Source organism: Hylobates moloch, unplaced genomic scaffold (assembly GCF_009828535.3).
Source record: "Hylobates moloch isolate HMO894 unplaced genomic scaffold, HMol_V3 SCAFFOLD_16, whole genome shotgun sequence".
Taxonomy (NCBI): domain Eukaryota; kingdom Metazoa; phylum Chordata; class Mammalia; order Primates; family Hylobatidae; genus Hylobates; species Hylobates moloch.
In genome coordinates this window covers 6,447,259-6,453,258 of record NW_026652291.1, presented here as the reverse complement: position 1 = coordinate 6,453,258, position 6,000 = coordinate 6,447,259, and positions in this window count along the sequence as shown.

The following is a 6,000-nucleotide window of genomic DNA, read 5'->3' as shown; positions in this document are numbered from 1 at the left end:
CTGGGATCAGAGCTGCCGCTCCTGACCCCCACTCCCTTGCTTTTCATAATGTTCCTCAGCACCTCACACGTCCCTCACCCCCAAGGAGCTTAAGATCGTGGGGTCTTCCAGGCCCAGCCGTGGAGATCTTTCAACAGTCTTCTCACTGTCCTCGTTTTATTTTTCCCAAACTTTGAGAATTTCTCTGAAAACATAATTAAACATTTTCCCAGCATACAGCATACAAAAAGCCAAAACTTCCCCATCCATCCACTTTGCCAGTTATTCTTGGGCGAACAAGAAGAGTTCAGCAAGAACAGAACAGAAGTGCACTTCATTACCATAAGAAGACACCAGGAACGGAGCGTGATTCACAGAGGTCACTGAGTTCTGACATGCACATTTTGCTCAACAATTACCTGTTTTGTGCATTGTCGTAAACTGCGGCATCTTCCATAAAATGTCCAAATGTTACCGAGGGTAGAATTAGACCTCGGGGCCCAATTTCCTGCCACATTACAAGGCGGTAATTAACTCAGCTCAGAGGTCCTGTTCCTCCCTCGGCAACTCCAAGCGTTGCCTTTTACAATCCTCCTTCCAACAACAGCGCAGTAGGTTGCAGATGCAGAGCCTCAGGACCTTGTCTAGAAAACGCCCCCCCACCTTGCCGAGCATCACGACACCGTGCAGAAAAAGGGTGGTGCATCTTCACTAACCTCCACCCAGTGGGTCAGCTGCATGGAAAAGGGGTCTTCAAAGATGCCATCAAACAAACACACACCGAAACTCCAGAGGAAATCCTGATCACAGGGCAATACCAGCCACCAGCCCCTCTCCCGTGTGCCTCCAAGACCCTGTTGGCGGCTGTCTCACTAAAGCATTACCCTGTCTCCAGAAAGAGCACTCAGGGTCCTCCACTATCTGACAGCCTCTTCATTTTCCATCTTTCTCCACGTGTGCTCCACACTCCAGCCTCACCCAAGCTCCAGGCCATTCTCCAAAGGTGCCTTTATCCATGCTGTTCCCTCCGCTTCATCTCTCCCCAACCCCATCTTCTCTTGACAAACTCCCACTCATCCTGCAAGAGCCCATCTCATCATGAGCTTCTCCTAGAGCCTCCCTTGAACCACCCTCAGCAAACGTGAGCCAGATCCCCCTCCTGTCTCCCCCAGCCCTAAGATCAGCTCTGTCCAGCTGAAGACACTGATAGTGAGTTCCAACCTCCAGTCCTGCCACAGCTCCTGCCAACCTCCGGCCACAGTTGAACCACCACCAGTGCTGGGATTGGTAAACACCATCAGTGCAAACTTACAAAACCAATGTTCACTAATAAATCACACTTATGATACTTCTTGTATTAGGTGCTTGGATTCCATATCAGATTTCTTTCTTTCTTTATTTTATTTTTTATTTATTTTTTTTTGACAGAGTCTCACTGTTGCCCAGGCTGGAATACAGCGGTGTCTCAGCTCACTGCAACCTCCGCTTCCCAGGTTCAAGGGATTCTGATGCTTCAGCCTCCCAAGTAGCTAGGACTACAGGAGCATGAAACGATGCCTGGCTGATTTTTTGTATTTTTGGTAGAGACGGGGTTTCACCATATTGGCCAGGCTGGTCTTGAACACCTGACCTCAGGTGATCCACCTACCTTGGACTCCCAAAGTGCTGGGATTACAGGTGTGAGCCACCACACCTGGGCAAATTTCATTTTAAAAAAAACAATAAACTTTTGTTTTGTGATCTAAAAGTATATATATATATATATGACTTTGACATTGGCTTCCCAGAGCAGGTGGGAGTGGAGGTGTGTTCCACGCACTGGGAGGCCCCGCCGGACTACACCTGAGGGACACAGAGGCCCCTGGGGCAGAGAGAGATGAGTAGGGCTGGCCAGGTGACAGGGAAAGAATGTGTGCAAGGGCCTCACTTTGTCCGCTTGAACCCCCTGCCAAAGGCCACACAGCTCCTGTGATGCAGCCCCTGTCAGCCTCTCCAGCCACTCTCTCCAGGTCCCAGTGGCCACATTGCCCCTTGTTCATCACCATTGCTGGCCCTGGGGCATTTTACCAGCCCTTGTTGGTTTCATTCAGCTTTGCCCATAACTTCGTAAACCTCCCCTTCCTAAACCCTCTGCAGTCACACCTCCTGAGTGTCATCTGCTCCCCGCCAGGACCCAGATTGATACTCTGACAACCTCACTTCATCTACTCAGCCATGGGGAAGGAAAGAATGGGACTGGGTAGCCGGCACTCACTATGTCCTCTCGCTTCATTCCCGTAACCATGCTCTGTTACAGGTGTGCCACAGCGGAAGAAACTGAGGCACAGAGAGGTGAAGTGGCTGGCCTGAAATAATACAGCTGATCGAAGGCAGGGTCAGGATTTGAGCCCACTGGCTACTCCCAAATTCCATGCTTCCTTCACTACACTCTTCTCCTATACCCATGGAGGACACACTGCTGACAATTTCCTGGGCGCAAGAACCCCGTAACTGGCTCTGGGGAGGAGAGAACACAGGGAAGCAGAAGCCCAGGGACCTGCCTGTCCCTGAGAGAGAGAGAAGCAGATGCAAACCCTGCAGCGTGCAGCAGCGTGTGGCACAGGATGCAGCAGTGACGTTTTCCAAACAGGCTAGAGGTGGCCACGCCGGGAGAGCTACTATGGCTGGGCGTGGGGGCCATGTTTCTTTATTCTCATGAGTCCCTGGGTTCAGAACCACTGAGTGAAAGGAGTTATCCCTGACAAGAGAGGGAGAAAGAGTAGGAGGAAGCCAGCGAGTGTAGGGTCCCGGAAGCCAAGTGGAGATGGTGCTCCAAGAAGGAAGGTGGCCCATTCAGTCAAACGCTGCTGAGAGCACGTCAAACACATGTGGAAAATGCCACTGGACTTAGTGAGGGGGTCACTGGAGATGCCGAGAGACCGTTCAGAGAGGAGCAGACAGGAACAATATGCTCTTCACTGACTGACTGCTTCAGACAGAAAGCCAGGGCAGAGTGAGTCAGCAAGTTGATGGGACCCGGAGCCGTGGCTCACGCCTGTAATCTCAGCATTTCAGGAGGCTGAGGTGGGAGGATTGTTTGAGCCCAGAAGTTCAAGACCAGCCTGGGCAACATAGCCGGACCCTGTCTCTACAAAAAATAAGATTAGCTGGGTGTGGTGGCACACGCCTGTAGTCCCAGCTACTCGGGAGGCTGACGTGGGAGGATCGTTTGAGCCCAGGAGTTCAAGGCTGCAGTAAACTGTTACTGCACCATCGCACCCAGACTAAGTGACAGAGTGAGATCCTGTCTCAAAAATAATAAAATAAAATAAAATAGTGCTGCTCCCAACATCTCCTTGGTATCAGACACCAGCTTAGCCTGCCAAGTCTGCCTTTCCCATTGAAATGGGTAAGTAGGCTGAAAGCGTTCATCCTTATCCTCAAATACAGTTTCGTAAAAATATTTATGAATTAATAATGTTGTGATATAGAAACTTGTTTGTATCCTGTAGTAGAGTCACATGCCTTGCTAGGGAAAGTGTTTCTGATCCATATAATGGGAATGAAGAGAATCTGCAGCTCCCAGTGAACCACGAGGAGCCCCATGGCATCCAGTTGAGGGTCCTCCTCCCAAAAGAGACTTGCGACCCCCTGGAGGGGGAGAAGACCGAGGCCCAATTTGCCCAGATGTGTCAGGATTCTGCGTGTAAGGCAATGAATCTAGAGATGATCTCATTTTCAAGGCTATATCCAATAAAATTGTTGTGGCTGCAGGAATCAACGGAGAAGGATTTTGAGGTAGCAACCAGGGTCCTGAGGAAAGGGCATGGCTGATTAGTGAGTCTGCCATGGCTCTGGTTCAAAGTCCTCACATTCAGCAACTTAATCAAAACATTTGTTATATTAATTCTTTGTGATAATTAAAATTGCCTGGAAGCTTGTCGAGTGGCAGACTTCTCCCCAGTTCCGCAGCTTTCCTGCTCTCCTGGGAACATCTGAAATTCAGGGTAGGCATTCATTCTCTTTTTTCAACCAGCTTCAGTGAATATAATTTATAGACAATAAAGTTCACCAATTTTAAGTGTACAATTTGGTAAGTTTTGACAAATGCATATGATCCTGTAACCACCACTATATTCATCACATAGAACATTTCCATCGCCCCCAAGAGTTCCCTTGTGTCCTTTTGAGGCAGTACCTTCCTTCCAGCCACCCTTCCATCCACTAGTCTGCTCTCTGTCACTCCAGCTTTGCCTTTCTGACATTTTACATAAATGAAATAACACATATAGAGTCTTCAGCTTCTTTCATTTAACAAAATGCATTTTGGATGCACCCATGTTCTTGAATGTTTGAATAGTTCCTTACTTTTTATTGCTGGCTGGTCTTCTATTTTGTTCATCTATTCAACCACTGATTAACTTTTCTGGTGTTCCCAGGTTTTTGGCCATTATGAGTAAAGTTAGGGAAAAGCCGTTGTGTGGGCCTATGTTTAAATTTTTCTTAGGCAAATGTCCAGGAATGCAATTGCCAGGTTTAACTTCATGAGAAACTGCCAAAGTGTTTTCCAAATCTGTCCACTGTTTTGCCTTCTCACAGTGATATATGAGCATTCTGGTTGCTCCTCATCCTTTTCAGCACTTTTTATTGTCATTTTTTTTTTTTTTGAGTTGATCTCACTCTGTCCCCCAGGCTGGAGTGCAGTGGCATGATCACAGCTCACTGAAGCCTCGACTTCCCTGGGCTCAGGTAATTCTCCCACCTCAGCCTCCTGAGTAGCTGAGATTACAGGCGCACACCACCTTGCCCAGATAATTTTTGTATTTTCTGTACAAACAGAGTTTCACCATGTTGCCCAGGCTGGTCTGGGACTCCTGGGCTCAAGGGATCGACCCACCTCAGGCTCCCAAAATGCTGGGATTACAGTCGTGAGTCACTGCACCCTACTGTCAGTCTTTATTTTAATGCTAGCAATTATACTTAGTGTATAGTGGCTTCTCTTTCTTTTTTTAATTCACATTTTTCTGATGACTAATGATATTGAGCGTCGTTTCACGTGTTTGACATTCATATATTTTCTTTGGCATCGTTGTTGTTCAAATCTTATGCTTTTTAAATTTTAGTGTTTGTCTTTTATTATTAAGTTGTAAGAGTTTATTTTTTAATATTCTGGATGCCAGTTCTTAATTAGATATGTGCTTTGCAAATATTTTCTCCTAACCTGTGCCTGCCTCATCATTTTCTCAGTGGGGTCGTTTGAAAAGCAAATATTTTACATTTGAAATCTGCTGATCTATTTTATTTTCTAGTTCATGTATTTTGTGTTTTATTTTATAAATCTTTGCTTAATACAAGGTCATGAATTTTTTTTACACTTTCCTTAGAATTTTTATCATCTTAGCTCTTACATTTAAGCCTGCAATTCATTTTGAGTTAATTTTTTTGACTAGTTAATTTTCCAGTTGGGGAGGTAATGGTTGAGGTTCTTTTTTTTCTTCTTGCATACAGATATTCTCTTGTTCATTAAATTGACTTGGGACCTTAGTCAAAAATCAAGTAAACATATATGTGTGGCTCTATTTCTGACTCTAGATCATAATCCATTGATCTATAAATCTACCTTCATGCCAATATCAACAGTCTTGATTATTATAACTTTACAGTAAGTCTTGAAATAAAGTCCTGTGAGTATTCCAATTTTTAAAAATTATTTAGGTGATTCTAAGTCCTTAGTATTTCTATATAAATTTTAGAATCAACTTTTCAATTTCTATTTTTTAAAATTATGCTGGAATTTCAATGATAATTGCTTTGAATATATACTCAGTTAAGTGTAAGGAGACTAAATATTGAGTCTTGTAATCCATGAACATAGCATATATTTTTATTTATTTGGATCTTCTTTGATTTGTCTCACTAATATTTTGTAGTGTTCAGTGTACAAACAGGTATTTTTTGATAAACTTCTTTCTTTTTTTTTTTTCGAGACAGAGTCTCAACTCTGTCACCCAGGCTGGAGTGCAGTGGCGCGACCCTAGCTCA